The 24649-nt window shown below is 40.9% G+C and overlaps 1 protein-coding gene across 7 annotated transcripts in view; it reads left to right on the forward strand.

Annotated features, from left to right (window-relative positions):
• Positions 1-24649, forward strand: part of LOC137252076 (uncharacterized) — a 307866-nt gene that overhangs the window by 31751 nt on the left and 251466 nt on the right. The window contains exons 1-2 of one of the 7 annotated variants that reach the window (XM_067787275.1): positions 8460-9886; positions 9958-10173. The exons of the other annotated variants lie outside the window; for them this stretch is intronic. The gene's annotated coding sequence lies outside the window, so the exon portion shown is untranslated. Of the gene's footprint in view, positions 1-8459; positions 9887-9957; positions 10174-24649 lie in introns of those variants that run through there. 7 annotated transcript variants of the gene reach the window in all.

Below are 24649 nucleotides of genomic sequence, written 5' to 3' on the forward strand. Positions count from 1 at the left end.
TGTACTCTTTACTTTAATTTTTAAAATAATTTTAATTGAGTTTTCGTGTTAACTTAAAATTTTGAATAACTTCAAAAAAAGAAAATTCTAATTAGTTGGAAAATATCTAAACTCAAAAATAAACAAAAATAAATTTTTATGTTTAAAATCAAAATAAAAGATTTTTTTTTAAATATCAACATGAATGTTGATATAGTAAGGTACCCAAGTGCATGAGTGTATACGTATAAAGGGGAGGGCGTGGGGAATAGGTGTCGGTTGCACCAGTTAAGGTGCGTATAAAGACTCGCATAAAGAGCGGCTAGTATTGCCATAGATCCCACACCATACATACCCCAAGTATATATATATGCACGCATGCATGGTCATGGACAAGGGAAGGGATATTCAGGTACATAATTTTTAAGGTTAATTAGTTGTGAATTTTTGTTTCGAAAGCGTAGCTACATATGATAGCATACGTTTTTATATAACATATTAATATAATAAACATGAATTGTTAATTTTGCAGATTTGGTGACGATATTCTTTTAGATGTGGGGGAGACGGACGGACATGTGGACAGTAAGGGGGGGGTGAATTTTAAGGGGGCAGATACGGGCATTCATATAGGGGTCGGCAACAATATGATTAGCCATTGTCGACCACGGAAGGGTGGGTTGTGAATGGCTGGCCAATCGTCGTCTTTGGCCAAGGGGGTTTTCCCGGGCAGCGTGGTATCCCTAGAGTGAACATGGAGATTATCAGGTATGTATTTTTTTTTCTTGTATGGTGCGGTTGGCATGACTCAGAGTCGCAAGAACCACCCCGTAGTCCGGCGAGCTAGCTCGTGCTAAAAGCAAGCATACCTGCGCGACGACTGGGCATGCAAAATGATGGTGAGGCAATCGGGAGAGCCCGCGTCCGCCTGGCAAAAACCCCGCACGTAACATCTTTTTTTTCAAATGTGGAACAAAAACATTTTATTTCTAATTTAACAATAGAGATTAACTTTAAATAATCTTTAATTTAAAAATTTAATTTAATGAATTTTTCTTATCCTAATTTTATGTACCATTTTTTCCTTTTTCGTTTCGTCATAAATTAACGTGACGTTTACACCGTCAATACCTATTACGGTATAAGGACCAATATAGATATTACTATGCTTGTCGCGGGGTTCTTTTTCAAGCAATACCTTGTCAAATACTTTGATAGATATTGGTTGTGAACTTTTGTTATATCCGGTTTGATTTTTTAATTTATGTTCTGTAACTGTTTTATTTGCTAATTCGTGAGTTTTTGGAAAACGAAATTTAACTTCTTTCGAATAGTTTTCTATGTTGTAAATCGGGTCTATTTTATCGGTTTGCAGTTCCTTTGGTAAATTAGCTGCTTTGGCAAAGACTAATTTATATGGTGAGAATTTATTATCGAATACTGTGTTTGTTGTTGTGTTATCAAGCAAAGTGAAATATTTCAAGTAAAGATCCTAGTCGGAAAAATTGAGATTTAGAAAAGATCTTAAATATTCATTGAAAACTCTGTGGTTTCGCTCTACTGTGCCAAGAGTTTCATGATGGTACGCTGTGGAAAATTTATGTTCTATTTTTAATAATTTTGTTAACTCTGAAAAAATTTCATTTTTGTATTCGGTACCTAAATCAGTTTTAATTGTTTTCATAATGCCATATATTAGTATGAAATTTTCAAAAATAGCTGATGCAACCGTTTTCGCACTTTTATCAGGTATTGCAACCGTTACTAAGTTGTTACGTGCGGGGTTTTTGCCAGGCGGACGCGGGCTCTCCCCATTGCCTCACCATCATGTTGCATGCCCAGTCGTCGCGCAGGTATGCTTGCTTTTAGCACGAGCTAGCTCGCCGGACTACGGGGTGGTTCTTGCGGCTCTGAGTCATGCCAACCGCACCATACGAGAAAAAAAAAATACATACCTGATACTCTCCATGTTCACTCTAGGGATACCACGCTGCCCGGGAAAACCCCCCTTGGCCAAAGATGACGATTGGCCAGCCATTCACAACCCACCCTTCCGTGGTCGACAATGGCTAATCATATTGTTGCTGACCCCTATATGAATGCCCGTATCTGGCCCCTTAAAATTCACCCTTTGCTGAGTGCAGTCACTGCTATATCAACACAATGTCAGGAATACATGCGAACGTCGGTTCGCCCTCCCCAAGGAAAAACACAACGCAAAAGAAACCGGAACGGGTTAGGTTCCTCTAGGAGAACATCCGACGAATAGATCAAATTCCCACCCAATCCTACAAGACGTCCTTTTATCAGGGAATACTCTCAGGGTAATTGGATAACCCCGCGGTGGCGAATTATTACTCTCTCTCGGACCCCTCCCTATAATTGTTATTCACTCAAACTTGAATTATGAATGGGTATTTCGAGGACAAACCTACGTTATTCGCGGTGCTACCGAACACTCCCCGAAATTCACCACCAAATATATGGCTGTGTACAAACGTATATGTGCTTCTACCCGTTACTAAATATATGCTTAAACTAGAAAAACATGTAACCCGTCCGACCAGAGTACTGCTTCATTAGTTGGATGTAGTCCTGTATCGATATTGTGCTCAGATGAATGCTACTGAGGCTTCCTTAAGCGCTCCTTGGAAGTGGTTGTGCCGCTTTTGGGTATGGCCCTAGATGCCCGGTGGTGTTACGCTCTTATATCGGTCCGGATAGGCGACCATTTGCCTCCCGCCTTTTCGCCAATCAATGTATTCGTAGGTGCCGGGGTTGATTCACCAACCGCGTGGCCCCGATCGTCCAGGCGACACGGCCGCTGTTTCGCGCGGCTGAACCAGACTGCAGCTATGGGGACGAGATATTAATTCACTGCCCCCGTATTAGTTACACTACCTTACCTCTTTCCAACGCCGCTGACGAATGTCGCACACTTTACAAAAATGTAAGTGTTGATGCAGGATGGCCAAAAAAATTGCAGTGCCGACACGTATAGGCCGTGCTGAAGACGGTGGATTCTGCCCCCAAACAATTGCCAAACTCAGTGGCCAGTCGGGCGGTGTGATACTTATTTTGCGATCACTAGGTAGCTTCCAAACCGTAAGTGGTAACCCGATAAATTTTGGTGGGAAGAAATTTTCCTGTTTTTGATCTTTCTTTTATTGGGCGTGTGTGTTCGCCTCCGCTGCTGTCGATTAAAAGGGAAGTTGGCCGCGGAAATTGCACCGATAAGCGTGCAACTGACGTTTGTCATTTGCTGACATGACACGGACATGAGGTTGCCAGACTTTATGTCCCGATCCGTCGCACAGGGTGACCGCAACAAAGTATTTGCTAAGATCGCATATAATGGTGACAGCGAACTTGTTATCATTATCGGATTGAGGTCCTATAGTGTCAATAACAACAATGTCGAATGGCTTACAGGGCGTTTCGGTTAGGACTAAATTTTCTTTTGTTTTTGGCTTAACCTTATTCAAAAGACATTTTTCGCAGTTTTTAACAAATTTCGCTATATCGCGCGTCATGCCTTTCCAATAATATTTGGTTCTGAGTTTTGCATAAACTTTTTTGCTACCGAAATATCCTCCTAAAATTTGGTCGGTATGGTAAATTGTTATTAATTGTTGTTTTTTGTCTTCGTCTGTCACAGTTTCTACGGGTTCGGTTAGGATGATTTCTAAACGTTTTAAAATTTTATTCCCAGTGGGTTTCAGATCTGATATCGAAAAATATTTAAAAAGATTATCATTTTTTTTTCAATTCAATTATATTAATATTGCGCTTGCCTGCTTCTTTTTGGAGCTTCAAAAGTAATTCATCTAAATGTATTATTTTGTTAGCACACGCAACCTTAATTAACTAAATTTTTTTGTGTTTTAAATGCGCATTTATCTCAAAATTCGTAATTTTACCACTTTTATCATAATTCATTTGGGATTTTACTCTGGGTATTTTTTTTGAAAATTAGTTTGAAAAATTATCATAAACTTGTAATTTTGTGTTTCGTTTTACTTTTTCTTCTTTGACTATTTGTTGTTGCGTTAATTGTTCTTGTTTTGTCTGTGATCTTGTCTGTACTGCTAAAATTGATTTGCCTGAATTTTTAATTTCTTCTATTGTGATGCGAGAGAGTGCATCTGCTCCTACGTTCGTTTTACCTTTTATGTATTCGATAGTGAAGTTGTATTCTGCCAGTTCAAGTCTGATACGTGAAAGTTTTGAAGAGGGGTCTTTCATATTAAACAAATAAACTAATGGACGATGATCGGACTTGACGGTAAAGTGTGTGCCATATACATACGTATGGTCTGAACTGTTTTATTGCAAAAAATATAGCTAAAAGCTCTAACTCAATTATTGATTTCTTTTGTTCTGAATTATTTAATGATTTGGACGCGAAACAAATTGGTAAGTCAATGCCATCTTTATTTTGACTTAAAATGGCACCACAACCAATTTTTGAAGCGTCGACAGCAATTATAAATTCCTTTTTGAAGTCTGGGTATTGGAGAATTTGAGGAGAAATTAAAGATTTTCGAAGTTTTTCAAATGCTGTATCACATGACCCATCCCATTTAAATTCTACTCCTTTCCTGCTAAGTTTATTTAAAGGTGCTGCTATTGAAGCAAAATTTGGTATAAACCTTCGGTAGTAATTGGCGAATGCCACGAATCGTCTTACTGCATCTTTATAGCAAGGTTTCGGATATTTCTTTGGAATCGTCTGGAAGTAGGCCTTATGACGAACATTTGTGTCCTAGGAAAGTGACTTCTGAACGCATGAAGTTGCATTTTTCGGGATTTAGACGCAAATTAAATTTTTTGCATGTTTGAAAGACTTGTTCTAAATTTTTAAGATGGTGAGCTTCGCTACACCCAATGACTATGAGATCATCGACATATAAAAAGGCTTGGTTTGGAGAAATTCCTGAAAAGGCAATTGACATCATTCTTGAGAATGAATTCGGAGTTACGTTTAAACCGAATGGTAAAACTTTCCATCGAAAAGCACCACGATCAGTGCTGAATGAAGTGATGTCTCTAGAATCTTTATTTAATGGGATTTGGTGGAAATCCAATGTAGAAAAATATTTGGCTCTGCCTAGATAATCAAGAATATCGTCTATTCGTGCAAGTGGGAATTTGTCTGCTATCAATTTTTTGTTTACGGCTCTAAAGTCGACACACATGCGGTAGGATTTCTGTCCATTTGGATTTTTCTTTGGCACAAGTATCAATGGGCTATTATAGTTGGAATAACTGTGTTCTATAAGATCATTGTTCGGCCGGTGTGCGTCTAATCCTGGAGAGGTGGGCGCACCGGGTCGATCTCAGTGGGAATAGAAGATTCACTCAAACGAGACAAATAAGAAAAACAGGAGGATTTTTCTCGTTATAATAATGCACTTTATTGGGTAGAGCTAAATAAATTGAATACAATATTACCTGACTGTACAGTTGTAGGAAGCGGCGGAGATCCTTGGCGGCAGATGTTAGCTGGTTGGCTGTTGAAAACAAAGAGGCCGGTTGTATAGCAAGCTACAACCGTTGACCCGCAAAATCCTCCGTGTTGGAGGGGAAAGGCATCCACGCATGAGTGCTGACAAAAAACACACATACACGTGCATGTACATGCATGCACATGCATGTGGCGGTGATGGTGTGGATGGTTACAAATTAATTCGAGTATCGATTCGCAGAGTTGCATTGGATCGCAGACAGATGCGGAAAAAGTTAGGCATCCTGCCTAAACATGCCGGCCCCCCTTGCGATACGCAACATCGTTTTTCGCCAATGACCTCCGCTGAAACGAGAAAAATGAATATAAGACTTACACACTAAACTTAATCTAAATGAGGAGTTCGTCTGACGACGCAAAATGGCCGGGAATCCTTTCCGATTTGCTTCGCATGCCACCTGAGCTAAGATGAAAAGCTAGCGGTTATGAACAGTTATAAGTGAATATTTCTTGCCATTGAATTATACATTAATATAGAAATTCAGAATGTAATATGTGTATAGTCGATGGCCAGTAAGGCTGGAGAAAGAGGCCGAGGTCTCCGTTCCAGAGTGACACCATTTTTTTGTTATTCTTTGATTTTTGTCGTTCCGGATGGGGAGGCCGAGGTCTCCATTCCAGATTTGCGGTTTTTTTGTTGGTTGGAAGAAGAGGCAGGAGTCTCCGTTCCAGACTCGAGGGTTTTGAGGTTTTTCTGGGCTGGACGAAGAGGCCGAGGTCTCCGTTCCAGCGTATAACGTGTCGTGTCGCTCTCAAGTCGACTGTGGCATTTTATGGATGTGCCAGGGCGAGTGGCCGTGAGGTTGGTTGAGTGATGCGCGTTTTCGCTGCAGCGCATGTATTTCGTCAGTTGTGTATTATATTATTACCCTACAAAACATTTGGTCACAAAACTTACCCACGCCCACGCAAATGTGACTACGAATATAGCCTATAACCGTAAAATGACTAGTCAAATGACGTGGAATGACGAGAGCGTTTTTGCAAGGTAGTTAGTGTTGTGATTTCGAGTAGCTTATGCATTTCAACAAAACCAGCAAGATTGCGGTGTGTGGGAGGTTGGAACGGACGTGATTGCAAGAAAATCGTAATTAAACTCGAAAGTGTACCAACTGCCGGTGCTTGCATGCAGATTGGCGATGCGTTCTCCACGACGCGTTCTATCTGTACGTACCATTCTGAGATTGCATGCAACCCTGTCGTGTATTTCTTGGTTAGCTGACAGCTGGTATGGTGAATTTGTGGTGTGCGAGTATATATATATACATATATGTATTTGCTTGCCCTTGAAAAAAAAGTAGGTCACTGGGGCAGTAGCACAGTAGGCCGGTAGAAACAGTTGACTTTTCCAATTTCGGGATTTTGTCGTGTCGGGATTCTTTTATCTCGGGACTCGGATTGTTTTGGCACCGATCCCTTATATTGACCTTTTGTGATATTTGTTGTTGAAAAAACAACAAGTCCTGCCCCCCAGCCAGAAAACAGTCCCCAAAAGACGGAACGGGAAGAGAAAAAAATAACAAAAAAATATTTCTTAGAAAGAAAAAATGTGAAATTTTTGTGCAAGGAGAGATTTTTTTTCTCTTTTTTTTTTTTGAATTCCTTTGTTGGGGATGACTGGTTGGTACTGCATGAGATACCCACATGAGTAAAAAATAGAAAAACACGTCAGTCCCGATTGTGACGGTTTTCGGTTTTCGGTACTGATTTTTTTTTTTTTATTTAGTGTTCGGTATCCGCTCTTAGTCTGACAGCACTAATGGGGCTGCCGTTGTTATGTTGCGGGTTGCCATCCAGTCGTTTTCCCGTAACAGGAATACATGAATGTAGGATTGTGGTGGATAAATTACCCTCACCACATTGTTATTTGGAAAAGGATTTTCAAGCTGGTAAAGTAAAACGTAAGTATGACGGGTTCCTAACGAATTTTTAATAATTTTTTCTAATGGGTTTTCTATTTTCTTTCCTTTTCAGTGTCAAATGGACCCGCGGCAGTACATATGTGTGAAATTGGAGTCAGCGGAGGGGGATGCGGAACCCATTGAGGTGGTCGCGGACATCCGCTATGCGGAGCGGCGAAGGGGCTCATGGCCATGTTTTGCGCCGGTCGAGGTTCTGCAGCATGCAGTGAGGGAGGCGCTGCGGTGCGCCGCCCCCGGGGTGCTCCGTGCTAGGCGGACGCCCATTGTCGTGAGGGTGCGCGGGAGGGCCACGACGTGGTACTCCACATTTTACCGCGGGTGTCGCACCAGGATCCAGTGCCTCATTGGCAGTTTAGTTGCCGTGTGTGCCAGCGGGCACTAAGCTCGTTCGCGTGCTTGGTTACCCAGCTCGTTCGCGTGCTTGGTTACCCATTTGAATGGGCATATGGGCTTTTTCCCGTACCGGTGCGGGGATTTTCTAAAGCGGTATACGTCTTCGGCTGCGTTATCCCTGCACCGAAAACGGATGCATTAAGGATTCAATTTTAACTTTTGAATTTCGTTTTTTTTGTATTAATGAGTTGTATGAAGTGTTATAAATTAAATGGAATAAAATTTAATGGATCGTGGTCTTCCTGGGTAGAGGGCGAGTGAGTGTCTGAACCCTGACAGAGGCGTTGTGGAACGGACCATTTGGTGGTCGCGGTAGGTAACGTGGCAACTCTGCCGTTTCTTGTTTTCCTTGTATGTATCATACATACATACCTAATTTGTTTGAACATTCCAGTATAGAGAATGAAGCAAAAAAATTAATCGAAAGATTTATTTTACCGTTTGGCTTCAATTCATGTGAAATTTACGCGTTGCTGGACAAAAGGGTAAGTAGTAAAATATTTTGCAATAATTTTATTTCAATAAATATTTTTTATGTTATTTCAGATTTTTAATGCATTTTCCGTTTATTTTCAGGTGACTGGTGATGGACGCAGGCGTTTGGCGTGATCCAGGGGTTATTGGTTTAGGGTTTCGTTCCCTTTTTTCTAGGTTACCGGCATCGCAAAGGGGTGCTCCAACTGCGGCGTCGGCCGCGCCGTCAGTTGTCACACTTTTGTGATGCCCATTTGCTGCGCTTATTAATGGCTTATTTTTTTTTTTTTTTGCAGATTTTGTCATGGATATTTTTTGGGCACAGTGGATCCTAATAGTGAAATGGGTTCATGCCACGAATACCCAGAAATGTATTCGTGCTGGTGGTAAACACAATGATTTGGATGATGTCCGTAAAGATGTTTACCATCACACGTTTTTTTGAAATGCTCGGCAATTGGTCATTTGGGGGTTACTTAAAAAAAGAAATATGTTCTTTTTCGCCTGGTTCATGTTCGTTAACTGCATATAAATTGACACCGTCAGGCTATGAGTGGGGTTCTAAAAATACCGATAAAGGAAATAATCGCAAGGCCTATTTACCCTCACACTATGAGCGTGTTCAAATATTATCAAATAAATTTCTTGGCTTCTTTATGGTACCTGCGCAGGGTAGTTGGAATTTTAAATTTATGGGTGTGAGACATGACGCGAGTATGAGGTATGAGCTGCAATTATCGAATCCTGAGGAATTCTATCACGAAATACATCGATCTTCACACTTTTTATTGTGCTCTAATTTGGAGGGTGGTGGCGATGGCTCTGGTGCAGATCGAGAAGATGTGTTTGCGTAGTTTTTAGTATAAAACGGAAAGCGTATATACTTTCGGATTAATAAAAATAACACGATTAACTTTCTCAAGTTATTTGCAGTGAATGTTATGAGTTAGTGCTATCATTAATTAAGTTTAGCGAACGTGCAAATAAAGTCCAATAAACGTTCGCTGATCTTCACAACTTAACAAATCAACGACAGATTTACAAATTTTACGCGAAAACTATGACCCCAACTCTATAACGATGAAACACCGATGCCTCAACGTGGCATTGGGCCAGTTGAGGAAATATTTGTTTCTGATTTTGTAGAATCCGCCATGTTCATTCCAAATAAAATGGTGTAAAAAATGAAAACTTGACCCCGAATGACGAGCCAGCGTAGGCAATATCAAAGGATGAAAAATAAAACCGAGTTTCATGATCCCATCGGCGATGAGGACAGAGCTTTTGACTGTGGACCTCTTTCATCTTCGTCATCCGAGGATGACCTTAATAGTGGCAGTGAAGGTAGTTGCATGGGTATAAGTTAATCAAAATTAAAAGAACAAAGCAGTGCTGCCGGCATGAAACCGCGCATGGTAATGGAATTTGCAGACACAACAGTGGATGTGTGGTAATAGTTGGTGCAATGAACGACGCAAATTTATGAAGCGACAAATAGTGCATATATTGATCCAATTGATTCCGACAAAAAAGCGATAGATTTGTCTGCACTAGGTTGAACAGGGGAAACTTGTTACAGAAGAGGCTCAAGGTAAGAATAAAAAATAATGTAATAATAACGTGTAACTCACAGGAGATAAATGTATAATTTCTTCACTCCAGCAACAGAAAGAGGACAGTGGAAGGAAGGTGAATCGCAAACGGAGGAAAATCCAACTGCTTCTCGTGAAGCTATTGCAGTTACACCGAACTCGCCGTCTAATCTACGCCCGCTGGCAAGAAGAGCAACAACGTAAACATTTTTACTGGCAGCAACTCAAAAAATAGCAACGTTAATGGTAGCAGTGCAACAGCTGCCTTATTCCTGGAGCTCACTGAGTAAGTAGAACTTGTAGTCGAGTTTCGTCAGTAGCGTAGAGAACTCTTCCTCCGACTGTCCAACCTTTACGGGGGCAATGTCCCTTTCGAGGTTTTTTTTTTTTGCATTTGTTGACACTCGTTATCACTCAACTAAAATTTTACAAAAGCGGTTTGGAAATTTTTGCACCTTTTTTTTCGTTTAACAAAAGTTTGGAATTTTGTAACACGGAAGCTTGCAAATTTAAAAAAAACATTTTGCAAACTGTATAACAAAGTTTTGAATCTTCACAAAGAATAAGTTTCTGATATGCTAGTTACAGTGATACCCAATAAAACATTTTCGAAAAAAAAATGGTTTGATATCAGTAAATTTTGTTAGTGCGTGGTATCATCCATTGCGAATTGGCACTGACAGAACAAAAAGGATTCGTTAACGAATTATTCGGAGCTTTGTTAAAATCCAATTAGATAATAGTAATAAGAGAAATTATGTAATTTTACATATTTTGAACCCCCTTTTTTTCGTCTTGATCGTAATGCAAGCGCAAGTACAACAAAATTACCCATCGATCTATTTGCTCTGAAATTGCCCATGGATAATAGATGTTTTTTATAACTTAAAGAACGCCAATAAACAAACACACTCTGCTAACATCGGTTTCCTCTGCGTTTCAGGGTATATTCTGCCTTTTCATTTAAAATTGGTTTTAGAGCTGTCACCCACTCAGCATTTAGGTGATTAACCTTAGAATTGGGATTGACTCCACTTAGATTTGAAAATGGAGTAGATCATGAGTTATCATATAATGTAACAGCAGGGCTAGTCAGATATGAATACTCGTAGTGTTCAAAAAAACTGAATATAGAAAGTTTTCCAATCACATGGTGGAATCCTCTCCGCCTCTAATGTGGTTACTTTAGGTGATTGAAACTCTTTAATCATTTCCCCATTCTGAATCATGGCTGACTATCTTTGATGACTATTAAGATGATGGGATAATGGGTTTTCCACTTGTTAAAGAGCATGTTCCCGAATATGATCAGCGATTGGCTGTCCACCCATTAAAGTTTAATTTCATAATGATATACAGTATGACATAAAGCGTTTGGAAATATGGATCGTCAATGATTATTCAAAAAAAATCCTCACATTTACGGTCCATTTTTTTTGACGACGCATTAATTTGCGAGTTGAAGACACTTTTACATATGAACGTTTTAATCAATTTGAGGCGTGACGTTTAAAAATATTTTCTTTGCGCTCAAAATTAATGAGCTATGAAGTCGACTGCTTAGATTTTTTTTTTAATTATTTGAAGTTTGTGGGGTTTTCATTCGAATTTTTTGAGTAGTCAAGTGCTGAAATATTCCGATTGACTTCATTAAAATTCCTAAAAGTATAAGGAATTTAACCCTGCTAATATCTGGGGCAGATGAGTTTGCTCATCAGCGGTAGGCTTTTATGATGTCCTCGTTCTGGGAGAACGAGTGAGTTGGAGTTGCTTGTTGTGTCTTCGCTCGGGGTGAGCGAGTGAATTTGGGTTGATGGTTGGCTTCGTTCCGGGTGAACGAGAGCTGGGTTTGATTTTTTTGAAAGTAGGGATATGGAGGAACGGAGGGATTCTTAGGAGGAGCACGTCGCCTTCTCGCAATCCGTCTCTTCCGGTGGAAGAAGGATCAGTTTGACCAAAGGTCCTCTGACTTGACACTTCTCTGTTTTGAGGTCGACTACACGTACTCGGTCATCTTCGCCGGGGTGTACGTTGACAACTCGACCTAACCTCCATTCGTTGGGAGATAAGTTGTCCTCTTTGAGGACAGCGAGATCTCCCACTTTTATATTCTGTCTGGGATGCTTCCACTTCACTCTTTTTTTGAAGATCGGATAGATATTAGGTTTTCCATCGCTTGCAGAAAGTGTGATGGAGGGCTTTGAGTTTCTGCCACCGATTGATCATCGAGGCAGGGCTCTCACTAGCATCCGGCTCTGGCGGAGCCAGTAGATGGCTGCCAGTGAGGAAATGACCTGGAGTAAGCGGCTCAAGGTCCGTTGGGTCATTGGATGCCGGGCTGAGCGGCCGCGAGTTCAGGCATGCCTCGATGCGGCACAAGAGTGTATGGAATTCCTCGAATGTGAATTTGTGTGGTGAGGCTATCTTTTTGAAGTGGCTTTTGAAGCTGCCAGCCTCCCACAGCCCTCCCATGTGGGGAGCGCCCGCAGGGATGAAATGCCAAGTGAGTGACTGGTGGCTGTACTTCGAGACAGCATTGTCTCGGGCTTGTGAAATGAAAGTTTTAAATTCCGATCGTAGGGATCGTGAAGCTCCGACAAAGTTTGTACCGCTGTCGGAGTAGACGTTTTTGGGACATCCGCGTCTAGATATAAAACGGGCAAAAGCCGCAAGAAATGATGGGGTGCTGAGGTCGTTAGTGGCCTCCAGATGAATCGCTCGTGTGGAAAAACACACGAAAAGGCAGACATACCCTTTGGATAGTCGACACCCTCTGCCGCGGTAACTTTTAATGTGGAAGGGTCCGGCGAAGTCGACTCCAGTATTCGTGAATGCACGGCTGAACCTGAGCACGCTTTCGGTGTATCGTGCAAACTTTGCAATTATGAATGGTTGACCTAATCATGGTTTTGATGTTAGGTATCCAGTATTGGGTGCGTATCAGACGTAACATGAGTTGGTTTTCCCCATGCAGACTTTGTTGATGAAACATTAGGACTGTCAGACGGGATAACCGGCAGTTGTATGGGAGCAGGATTGGGTGGCGTTCATTAAAAGATAAGTCCTTTGACGCCCCGAGTCGCCCTCCTACCCGAATGATGCCATCTTGGTCTAAGTAGGGATTAAGTGAGAGTATTGCACTTTTCCCTCCAATTGGTTTTCCGGCCTTTATATCATTATATTCGGAACTATAATGTTGTTTCTGATAGATTTTAATTAAGAGTTGGGTTACTGATTTGATCTCATCCGGAGAGATTAAGGGTGACTCGACCTGAAATGATTTTTTTGTTTTGGGGTGAGTTCTTCGGTAGAACCTCATAACGTATGAGAGCACACGTAAAGCCCTAGGTAGGTCTGAAAAGCGTTGGAGAACATCGGCAGTATTTACTGTTGTTGTTGCGCAGGTCTTCGTCCTCTTTTCCTCTACGGAGGTGGTGTAGTCACTTTCTTGTGCTGGCCATTGGGAAGTGTCTTCTTGCAGCCAAGAAGGTCCCTGCCACCACAACGAATTGTTGACCAATTCAGACGCAGGTAATCCTCTGATACCTAAATCTGCTGGGTTAGATTCTGAGTTTACATGCAACCAGTCCTTATTTCCGACCATGTCGATTATCTTGGTGATCCGATGTGCGACGAAAGTGGACCAGGAACACGGCGGTTTCCTTATCCATGCTAGGACGATAGTTGAATCCGTCCAAAGGTGCACTTTCACTGGTTCCAACTTGAGGTTCCTGAAAATTGATTCGGTGATTTCCGCTAACAGCACGGCGCCGCAAAGTTCCAATCGTGGAAAAGACAGTGTTTTCACCGGGGCTACTCGGGTCTTTGCTAGCAACAGGTTTGTGCAGACATTATCATCCGTTTTGACACGCATGTAAATGACTGCTGCATAAGCCTTCTCGGATGCGTCACAAAATCCATGGATCTCGATGCCGGTTCCTGGAGAAAAGTTGACCCATCTAGGTATCCTGATTTTATCGATTTCATGGTATTGGTCGGTGAAGGTTTTCCATCGTTCTAGCGTACTGCTCGATACTGGGTCGTCCCAAGCGGTGCCTTCTAACCAAATACTCTGCATGAGTATTTTTGCCACAATGACCATTGGCGCCAGCCATCCCAAGGGATCGAAAAGTTTGGCGATTGCTGATAGTATCGCTCTCTTCGTAATGTTTGCCGGGTTGTCCAGCGGCCCTGCTTTAAAATAAAATAAGTCGGAGAGGGCATTCCATCGAATGCCTAACGCTTTAACTGAACTGGTATCTTCGAATGCCAGGAAGTTTTCATTGAGCAGGTCTGCTTTGGGGATGTCCCTGAGAATGTCCTCTGAATTGGATGTCCATTTGCGAAGTGGAAAGCCCGCTGAGTGTAGGACTTGACGAATTTCATCTCTGGCTTTAATAGTCGATGTGATCGTATGTCCACCCGCTAACACGTCATCTACATACATGTATTCTCGTAGTATGTTAGCCGCTGTAGGGTGTGAATTTGACACGTCGTCTGCCAGTTGTAGGAGCGTTCTTATCGCGAGATATGGAGCGCAATTCACTCCGAAGGATATTCTCTTTCAATTTTCTCATATGTCCGAGCGTTTCATATTCTGACAACACTCGAACATATTCCTTACCTAAATCTGGGTTTTTTATTAGCCGCCCCTCATTCCGGAAGAATTGAGAGCATGCACGCTTCAGGGATGGTCCTAAGTTAATATTGTTAGGGTAATCCTGCCGGAATGGTAGTGACACGGTGTACCTTCCATTCTCACTTCGCTGCGTTGTTTCTTTAAATAGTTGTTCGCAGTACCTTTCATTTTCATTTAATATTTTATTTTTGGGTACATTTTCTACCTCCCAGAAAGCTTTAACCTCGTTGTAGAAAGACATAATGCTCTTCGTTGGATTCGGTGATTCGATACGACCGGTTAGTATCCAACCGAACACTGTCTCTTGGGCTAAGAGTGTGTTTAGCACATTCTTTTTTATACCGCTCATTATAATGTGGGGATATATGTCTCCGCCAAGTATGAGGTCTACGTCTTCGTTGACGTAGAACCTCTTGTCTGCCAAAATCAAGTCTGGGAATGCCTGCATAGTCATTGCGTTGATATGGCAGGATGGAAGATTCCCAGTGAGTTTCGCTAGAACTAGTACGGGTGTAGTCAGGCTGAAGCAGGGATCCACTGGTGAACGTAATTCGATGTTGGATGCTTCTTTCACCTGAGCTGACACCGCATTTGTGATGCCTGAAACATGGGCATGCATTTTCCTCGCTGGCAAATTGATTCTGCGTTTCAGTCTTTCAGTTATAAAGGAACATTCAGACCCAGAATCAATTAATGCCCGCGCGGAGAAGTCGGTACCATTATGGTGAATGTGTACGCGAGCAGTTCCTAATAGCACGCCTGTGCTGGAATTGGCATGGCAGGATTTGACATTCTGATTCGCAGAGGAAGGTGGTTGTCCCGATTCCTGTCTTTTCCTTGCCTGTGCCGAAGTTGATGGGGCATTATCCGCATCTTTGAAGGGATTTCGCACCGCCGGTTGCTGAAGTGTGTCCGCATGCAGGAGCGTGTGGTGACGAGAGTGGCAATTGGAACAGTAGTACGAACTGGTGCACCTCGTCACTGTGTGTCCTGGGGATAAACAATTCAGGCAGCCATTTGTGGATTTGACGAATTTAATCCTTTCTACCGGGTTTAAATCGCAAAAACGTGAACAGGTGCGTAATCTGTGCTCCGTAGATTTGCACATTTTACATATTGATTTTGTTGTTTGCTTGGTTACTTTGGTTTGAAAAGCACCAAGTCTTTTTGTAGGGTTTTCCGTCGACTGGCGCGACGTGTTTGACTTTTGCACTTTAGAAGTGGCATTCCCTGTAAAACCAGACACGGTTTCAAGTGTCTGGAAACGATTTGACAAGAATTTGTCCATATCCTCCCACTTGGATATGTCCGTCTTGTGGTCAATGCTCTGCTCCCACAGAGCCAACGTATTTTCAGGTAATTTTGTCGAACATAAATAGGTAATAATCGCATCCCAATTTGAAACATCGATCTGATGTGTTTTTAAAGATGCCAAGCAATTATTTATGTCGCGCTGTAAGGTTTTGATAGAGCTGCCGCACTCGCTATCTATCTTTTTTAGATTAAACAAAATTTGTAGTTGTGAGTTTACGAGAATCCGCTTATTCTCGTATCTCTCATATAGGTTTTTCCAGGCTGTTTCGAAGCCTTCATTTGTCAAGGGACATTTCTTGACGATGTCCTTTGCCTCACCTTGAGTTTTCTGATTGAGGTGGAACAACTTTTCTACCGGGCTTAGGCGACTGTTGTTTTTGTATATGGCCGTGAACAGGTCACGAAACGTTGGCCAAGATAGGTAGTCGCCCTTGAACACCTCAGTATCACAAGCTGGCAGGCGGATACTGTGTTCGCGCGCGCGTTCTCCCTCAGGTTTGACTGCCCTATCTTTTTCCTCCTTCAATTTGGCTTGAAGTTCAGCCATGTTCGACATGCATCGCAGGAATACGGCATATGCCGCTTTATGCTTGATCTTGACCGCTGCGATTTTCTTAGCATCGAGCGTGTCAGAGTCAAGCAATTCCTCGAGGGCGGTCTCGGCCTTTTCCCACTTAGCTTGCAACTCTTTTTGCTGTATTGCCAGCGTGTGTACTGTGTGCAGAGCCGCACTGATATCATTGAAATCGGCCTCGAATTCGATTATTCGATCGGCCAATGTAATGTAAGAGTCCATGTTCATGGTTGAAAAGTGGAAAGCGAATTAATCAAGGGATATAAAACCTGAAAACCTGAGCGAATCACCCAACCAACAACTATTAAATTACGCAGAATTGATTATTACTTTTAATTTGTTTATTTTTGTCTGACTTTGCAGATTATTTGTGCTGTAAAACAGGGAGCAGGGGGAAGCGACACCAATGTCTTTTGTGTAAATAAAGGTGGCCACTCGCCACTTCCAAGTTAAATTGTATTGTATAATAAGTGCGCGCGCTGGTATGAACTCGACGAAAAGTGTAAAAACGTGTAATAAATCTTGTGCGAAAATTTATTAAGAAACTAGTGAAATTAAAGTGATGCAAAAAGAAAATTTAAATCGAATGGCGTGAAATTTTCTGTGAAAGTGAGGTTATGTGTACCTCTTCCTTGTGCTGTGTCCGGAGAGCCTTACCGCTGGTGGGGGGACAGGCCAGATAGTCACAAGGAATTAAAAGCGTTAATGTTACGCGTTTGGACTTCTCCTTCTTTTCGTCACAAATTTTTTTTACACTTTTCGCACTTAATACCAAATCACTACGCGTGTGGCACTGAGAATATTTATTTTTTAGACTGTTTTATTAATTTTTTTTTTTATAACAAAAAAAATTGTGGCAAGAAATATTGCACTTACTTTGTAGCTGTTTGCTGTTCTGGTGATTATGTGGCAAGTAGCTTGTGTGCTGCAGTGGCTTCCGCTGGCTGTCGCTTGCTCAGTGTTTTGACGCTGGTATTAAATAATAGACTTTTTGTTGGTGGGCAAAATACTTTTCCTGATGAATTTTTGTGAGGAATTCTTAAAATGTGTGCGGTCAGCTATGATGCTTTGTTGTGGACTGTAATTTAGGTGCTGTTTCCAATTCCTGGTGAAGATGGACCAAATGTTCGGCCGGTGTGCGTCTAATCCTGGAGAGGTGGGCGCACCGGGTCGATCTCAGTGGGAATAGAAGATTCACTCAAACGAGACAAATAAGAAACACAGGAGGATTTTCCTCGTTATAATAATGCACTTTATTGGGTAGAGCTAAATAAATTGAATACAATATTACCTGACTGTACAGTTGTAGGAAGCGGCGGAGATCCTTGGCGGCAGATGTTAGCTGGTTGGCTGTTGAAAACAAAGAGGCCGGTTATATAGCAAGCTACAACCGTTGACCCGCAAAATCCTCCGTTTTGGAGGGGAAAGGCACCCACACATCAACCCCGACATGCACATGCATGAGTGCTGACAAAAAACACACATACACGTGCATGTACATGCATGCGGCGGTGATGGTGTGGGTGGTTACAAATTAATTCGAGTATCGAGTATCGATTCGCAGAGTTGCATTGGGGGGATCGCAGACAGATGTGGAAAAAGTTAAGCATCCTGCCTAAACAATCATTTTGTAATAAATTATCAACTTGTCTATTAATTTCCTCTCTCTGACAATATGGTAAGCGGTAATTTTTTATGTAAACAGGATTTTTATCTGTCAATCGTAGTTTTTGTTCATAAAAGTTGTTAAGCGTCATACGATCGGTCTTTAGTGCAAAAATATCATATTTTAGACATAAATCGAGAAGTTTTGGTTTGGCATAATTTGGCATTTGTTTTTCTAAAATTGATTTTAATTCCTCTGACCTTTTCGAATCTTTTGAAATATCATTGATTTTATGCAAGTTATAGTTGGTGATTTCATCCGTAACTATGTTACAATTTCTTACGTATTTTACCTCATCGGTGACGTTTAAAACTTTTATTATCGGATTGTTAGTGTCAACAATACACTTTGCGGTGAACACACCACCACAAATTTCTTGTGCGTCTATAAAAACTGGATATTTGGATTCTTTCAGCTTAAATAAGCGATAAACTTCGCATCTAGGAGGAATTACCAATGTATTATCGGTTGTATTATGTAAAATTGAAATTTTATGAATATTTTTGCCAATGCCAATTGTTATGCTCTCGTTTGCATAGTCTATTATGCAATTGTATTTTTTCAAAAAGTCTTTGCCCAAAATACCTTCTGACGGTATGTTGAATTTGTCATCTACTACATTTAGAGTATGTGGAATTGAAAAATTTGAATAAAAAAGTTCTGTTTTAATGGTACCCAATGTTGAAACTGTATCTGTCGTAACACCCGTTATATTTATAATATTGTTGTTATTTATAGAAATATTTTGTTTTAAACTTGAAAGTTTTATAATTGATATATCAGCCTGTGTATCTACTAAGAAAGTGCATGTTTTAAAAGAGTCATTGCAATTCAATTCGATAATTTATAGTGAAATATATGTTAAATTTAGGGATTACTTCGTGTAATTTTGGAAATTTTCTGTCTTCGCACAACCACCACGCGCTATTTTTGCACTACCACCACGCACATATTTTTAGATTAATGTCTTTTGACTTTATATTGCGGGGGATTTTTCCACTTCCCCGGAGCCGTTTTTCCGCAAGCGGAGTCACGGTCGCCATGTGGTGCAACCATTTTCGACTTGGCCGAGATGGTCGCCATGAATTTGTTGAAACGCGTCTTTTCATATGAGGCACGATAGCCGCTTGTACAAGAACTCACGATACTGTTTTATACTCACGAAAGGATGCCGCTTTCAATAAAAAGATGAAGTGCTACACTTTATAAATTACACTGTATAGTCTTTTTTTTATTAAACCGAAATTAAAAGGTTCTGATATAGTGAGATATATATATCTTAAAATGATGTTGAAATTACGAGCTACTGAATTTTACGTCTGTACAAGTTAAATTCGCGGAATTAATTGGCTTCTATTCATTTGACAGATAGCCCTTATTGTGAATGTGTTGTTTTGGCAGGTAACCCTTATTGTGAACTATGGTTGTGTTTAATAAGCATTTCTTGACTTTATGGTCACGCAACACTTGCCGTAAGGGTTACCTTACAATGCCAATGTTACCATCGGCTGCCAGTTGACGCAGTTTACGAGTTCTGCGCTCACGATTGAGATATCTGGCGAGCTATGACAGGCGTCTCCGTTTATTGTGCAGAACGTCGTTTCTCCTATTTGATCCGCCAACATCTCACCCCTACTGTCCGCCCGCAAGTTTGAATGCCATAGATCATGATGGGCATTGAAATCGCCTAAGATAATGCGATTGTTGCCAGTGAGTAAGGCTCTGATATTAGGGCGGTATCCACTGGGGCAACAGGTGGCAGTAGGGATGTAGATGTTGATGATTTCTAGGTTTGGATCGCCTGACCGGACAGATAGGCCTTGACGTTCTAAGAAATTGTCCCTGCGGTCGATGCCAGGATCAAATATATAATATTGCACAGAGTGGTGTATGATAAACGCGAGGCCGCCTCCATTTCCGCTCTCGCGGTTTTTCCTGTGGACATTAGTCTCTCTCTGCTGTGAGCTTAGTCTCTTGAATCGCAGCAATGCGGATGTTGTGCCGCTTCATGAAATCGACTATCTCCTTAATCTTCCCAGTTAGTCTATTACAGTTTAACTGCAGAATTCTGAAGTGCATAAGGGGAGACGCCGCCACTCTGGGGGTAAGTGACGGGTGACTACGCCTGGGTTGTGGAAGGCCAGGACGCAATTGCTGTTGTGGCCCTGGGACTGGGCGTCCTTGTGCAAGCATTGGGGTACCCGGATGATTTGGGTTTGCGACCTGGCAACATGGCGCGATGAAACCCGTCGGGGGGTTGCCGTCGCGGAGACCAGAACATCTAGGAAAGTGGCACCACCCAAGGCAGGAGCTGCATTGGGCGGATGTCGCAAACCTATATATTTTGTGCTGGCAGACGGTGCAAACGGAGGTAGGGACTAAGAGCCTGTTTCCCTGACCTGCACGATTGCTGCCGGAAAAGAGGGGGGGGGGGGAGGCGGGGGCAGGGGCTGATGCTCAGCATTGCTACCAACTCTACTACGAAGGTAGTAGTTATGAGTGATATCTGCTGTTTGAGTTGTTGGCGCCGTGGGGCGCGAGCAGCAGCGGGTACTTGTTGTGGCTTGCTGAGCAGCGGGGCTGCTGGAAGGTAGTGGGGGCGCTTAGGCGTAGACTACGGGACGCCCTTGGGCGTGAACAGCAAGGAGCCACAAAAGATTTATAAAAGTTACGTGGACGTAGGGTTTTGGGATCAAGCCCAGAACAACCTGTCCGATGCAACCATCCCTTGCACGAGACACACTGAACAGAGTATGACCGTCCTAAAAAGATTCTTTTCCGGCAGATGCAGCAAAACCAGAAGGTTGTACCACGCAGAAGGACATCACCGTGGCGGTAGCCACGGTTATACCACACACCCGGACTTGGCATGGCGTAGCCCAGGGTTATTTTTATAAGCGCGGCCGAAGGCCGCCTACGCGGAAAGGTGTTTCAACTTTTCAAAATGAGTAGTAAAAATATATATTTTCCTTTTTCTTTATTAACTGAAAGGTGGTAAGGTAATATTGATATTTGTTTTGTTTTTTGTTTATGTAGCAGCACAGCTCAGTAATGACATCAATAAAATATATATATATATATAAATGTGCATGTTGCTACAAAAGACCGATTGATTTAATAAAAACATTTATAATAAGTAAAAACAATGCAAAAATGAAATATGAAATAAACAAAAATGCAATTTAAGTTTATCGTTGCCAATTTATATGGATATGTATGTGGATTAAGGTTTTGAAAGATGTGTAAATTGTAATTTAAAGTGCTATAGAAATTTGCTAAATTTGAAAACTTTAACAACAAATGACTTTTAAATTATAAGTTTGCGCACTTTAAAATATACATATTTGTGATTGGGACAACTCCCTCTTTCATGTGATACCAAGTTTTACCACGAACTCGGGGGGTGCTATTCTAAAATTTTCCCATTTAGTATATTAATATGGTAATAGTCTAGAACAGGGGTCGACTGCTAATACGCGTCCAAAAATATTGAGGGTAATTCTTTACTTTAGCTCACAACTGCTAAAACTCGACCAAAAATGTCGGGAGAGGTGTCGAAAAGACGCGTTATGGACCCAGGATCACGAATCCGGAGATTTAATAGATCCATTTACGGATCTATATAAAAATTCTGCACGCACCCAACTATGCGAAAACTCGCACTCACTCACTTGGTTCTTATTTTAATTTTTCCAAAAAAATAAATAGATTTTCTTTTTCGTACTATCAAAATCGTATTTTTATTTATAAATGTTTAGTTCAACACTCGGTTTCGTTTTCGTTCTTATTTTTAATTTTAATTTAATTTAATTTATTTATTATTACGGCTGTTTAGGCCTAAAACTTAAACTACTAAGTACAATTCATTATTATATCATTTATTTCTATTGAATATGCTGTTGGAATGCCATGTGATTCCGATCAGCATATTTACTGGCGTGACAAACGGACGAGTCTGGGAGCCAGTCATTTAAGGAAGGTTGGAAAGGGCGCGTTTCCAATCCTCCAAGGCTCCCAGCTTAAGGCAACAAAATTTGGAACTTATATTTTTCAATTATATTTGTATTTTAAGCTGTCGGAATGTATTGGTCTCCGATCAACACAGCTAAACATGTCTTTGGATGTTGGAAATTGAAAATAAAGTGTACCCAATCACCCCTCAACTTTGTTTAGTAAAGACGCTGTCGGAATGCACGAAGATTCCGAACAGCACAGCTCAAAATATAATGGGAGGTTGAAAAGGACGTGTTTCCAATCCCCCCTGCTCCAACTTTTGTTTGACCTTATTTTGGTTACACGTCATATAATTTTATTGTTATATTAATGCTGTCGGAATGTGAGTGATTCCGATCAGCAACAGTAAATACAGGCTGAAAATACAGAATTCCAGCGAAATTTGTTGTTGGAACTGTCTGGAGTTACAAGTGGCGACTGATTTTCTTTTCCTTAGGGCCGGGTGCATTGTATTTTGCTGCTACCAATATTACCATTCCCTTTTCGCGCTCCAGTATCGGTATATCATGTAAAAAATAAAAGAAAAAAAAAACTTTATCTTATTGAAGGGGTTTTACAATCCTCCAATAAACTTTTTTTAAAAGTATTGAAGTTATTACTACTTTTTATGTGATTAGGAAGTTCATTGAAATATTTCAGGCCCTTATAAAATATATTTTGCTTGTCCACTTCTGTTTTGAAAAGAGGTAATCTAAAATTATTGTTTTCTCTGATTACGTATGAATGCGCATCATTTACATATCTAAGCTTTTCGCTGAGGTATGTTGGTAATTTACCGTGCTTAATATTAAATACAAATTTCATACTGTGGTAGAATATGAGCTGTTTTATACTCAACCAGTTTAGTGCTTCTATCATGTTATTAATGGGAGTATCATACCTCATCTTTAATATAAATCTCATAGCTTTATTTTGCATAACTTGTAGCTTATCTACCTGAGTTACATTGGCCATAAAGAATATTGTGAGACAATATAGGCTCTATGATGGATTTATACACTTTCAGCTTGTATTTTCTACTGATAAATTTGCATGACCTCTTCCAAAAACCAATTTTCTTGCCTATTTTGGCTACTATATAATCAATATGATCATTAAATTTTAATTAATTATCAATCTGAACCCCTAAGTACTTGAAAGTTTTAACTTCGTTAATGTTTGAGTTCATTATTTTTAGCTCGATATTACTAGATTCCTTATTCATCGCTCTAGATAGGACCATAAAATGGGTTTTATTAACATTAAGTTTAAGCTTATTGTTACAAAGCCACCTGTATAGGGTGTTCAAGTCTTCCTGCATTTTGCTCCTAGCTAACATGATATCAATTTCACTTACTTCGAGCAATGCGTCATCCGCAAACATCCTCATTTTACTATATTTTAGCGCCGAAGATATATCATTTATATATATTGTAACGAATTTGCAGCAAATCCTCTTATTTGCCCTTTTTCTAGGTTCGTATCGCTAAACTGTTGAATAAATAACTCCAATATTGAATAATGGAAAAATGGCCTTTATTAAAATACTTCACAATAACACTCAAACTGTGCAACGAATAGCAAGGAGGAATAGCAGTTTGGTTATTGATAGCTTAAATGAAACTGACTTTCAAAATAATACTGCTATTGCTCGCTAGATATCGTCTTAGTCGTAAATGCTTGACAACTCAAATCAAACTGAATTCCAGCGCCTCTACAATTGTCGCCTTTAATACTCTTTGATTTGAACCTTCGCATCTTCTAGGCGCTTCCAGAATCTACTAGTCCAGCAGCTCTCAAACTTCTTAGCTGTAACTACAATTGCACAATTTTATAGTTTTTCTCATTGCATACTTATAGGAGTATCTCAGATATATGCATGTGTTTGTGCATTGACTCTCTGCTGCTCGTATACGTACATGGTACATATGTGTAGACGCAATTATTGTTTCGTTTATGTAGATACATAATGATTGAATTATATTTCGTGATTTCCCAATTGCTTGTATGCGGTAGATGACCTCACTGATCGTCTTCACAACTCTGTACGGGCCTTCCCAACTGCACCGATTTTTGGATGGAACACCTTTCCGCCGGTAAGGGTTGTATAGCAGTACCAAATCTCCCTCCCGGAAACATTCCAAATTATTTCCCCTGTCGTACCTGTGTTTCATCTTACTACTCATTATCCTGGATCGTTCCCTCGCACTCTGTTGCTAGGCCAATGAACTACTTCGTAGAGCTTGCGCTTGAGGGATTGGCTTCGCATAATCAGTATCGTTCCCACGTTTCACAACAGTAGTGCGCTCCGGCTTGAAACTACCCTCGCATTCTCCAACTTGAAGTTAAGTGGTATATCCTGGTTCTCATAACGCATCACCCTTCTCTGCATATCGATCTTGATGTCATGGTCAACCAAGAAGTCCACTCCCAATATGACTTCTTCAACGATCTTCGCCACAACGAATTTGTGTAGAACCGTGACCTTTCCAATCAAGACTTCACATATCACTTCTCCCTGAACTTGGTTATACTCGCCTGTGACCGTACGCAACTTTGCTCCAGGTAACGGTTTT

Source organism: Eurosta solidaginis, chromosome 5 (assembly GCF_040869045.1).
Source record: "Eurosta solidaginis isolate ZX-2024a chromosome 5, ASM4086904v1, whole genome shotgun sequence".
Taxonomy (NCBI): domain Eukaryota; kingdom Metazoa; phylum Arthropoda; class Insecta; order Diptera; family Tephritidae; genus Eurosta; species Eurosta solidaginis.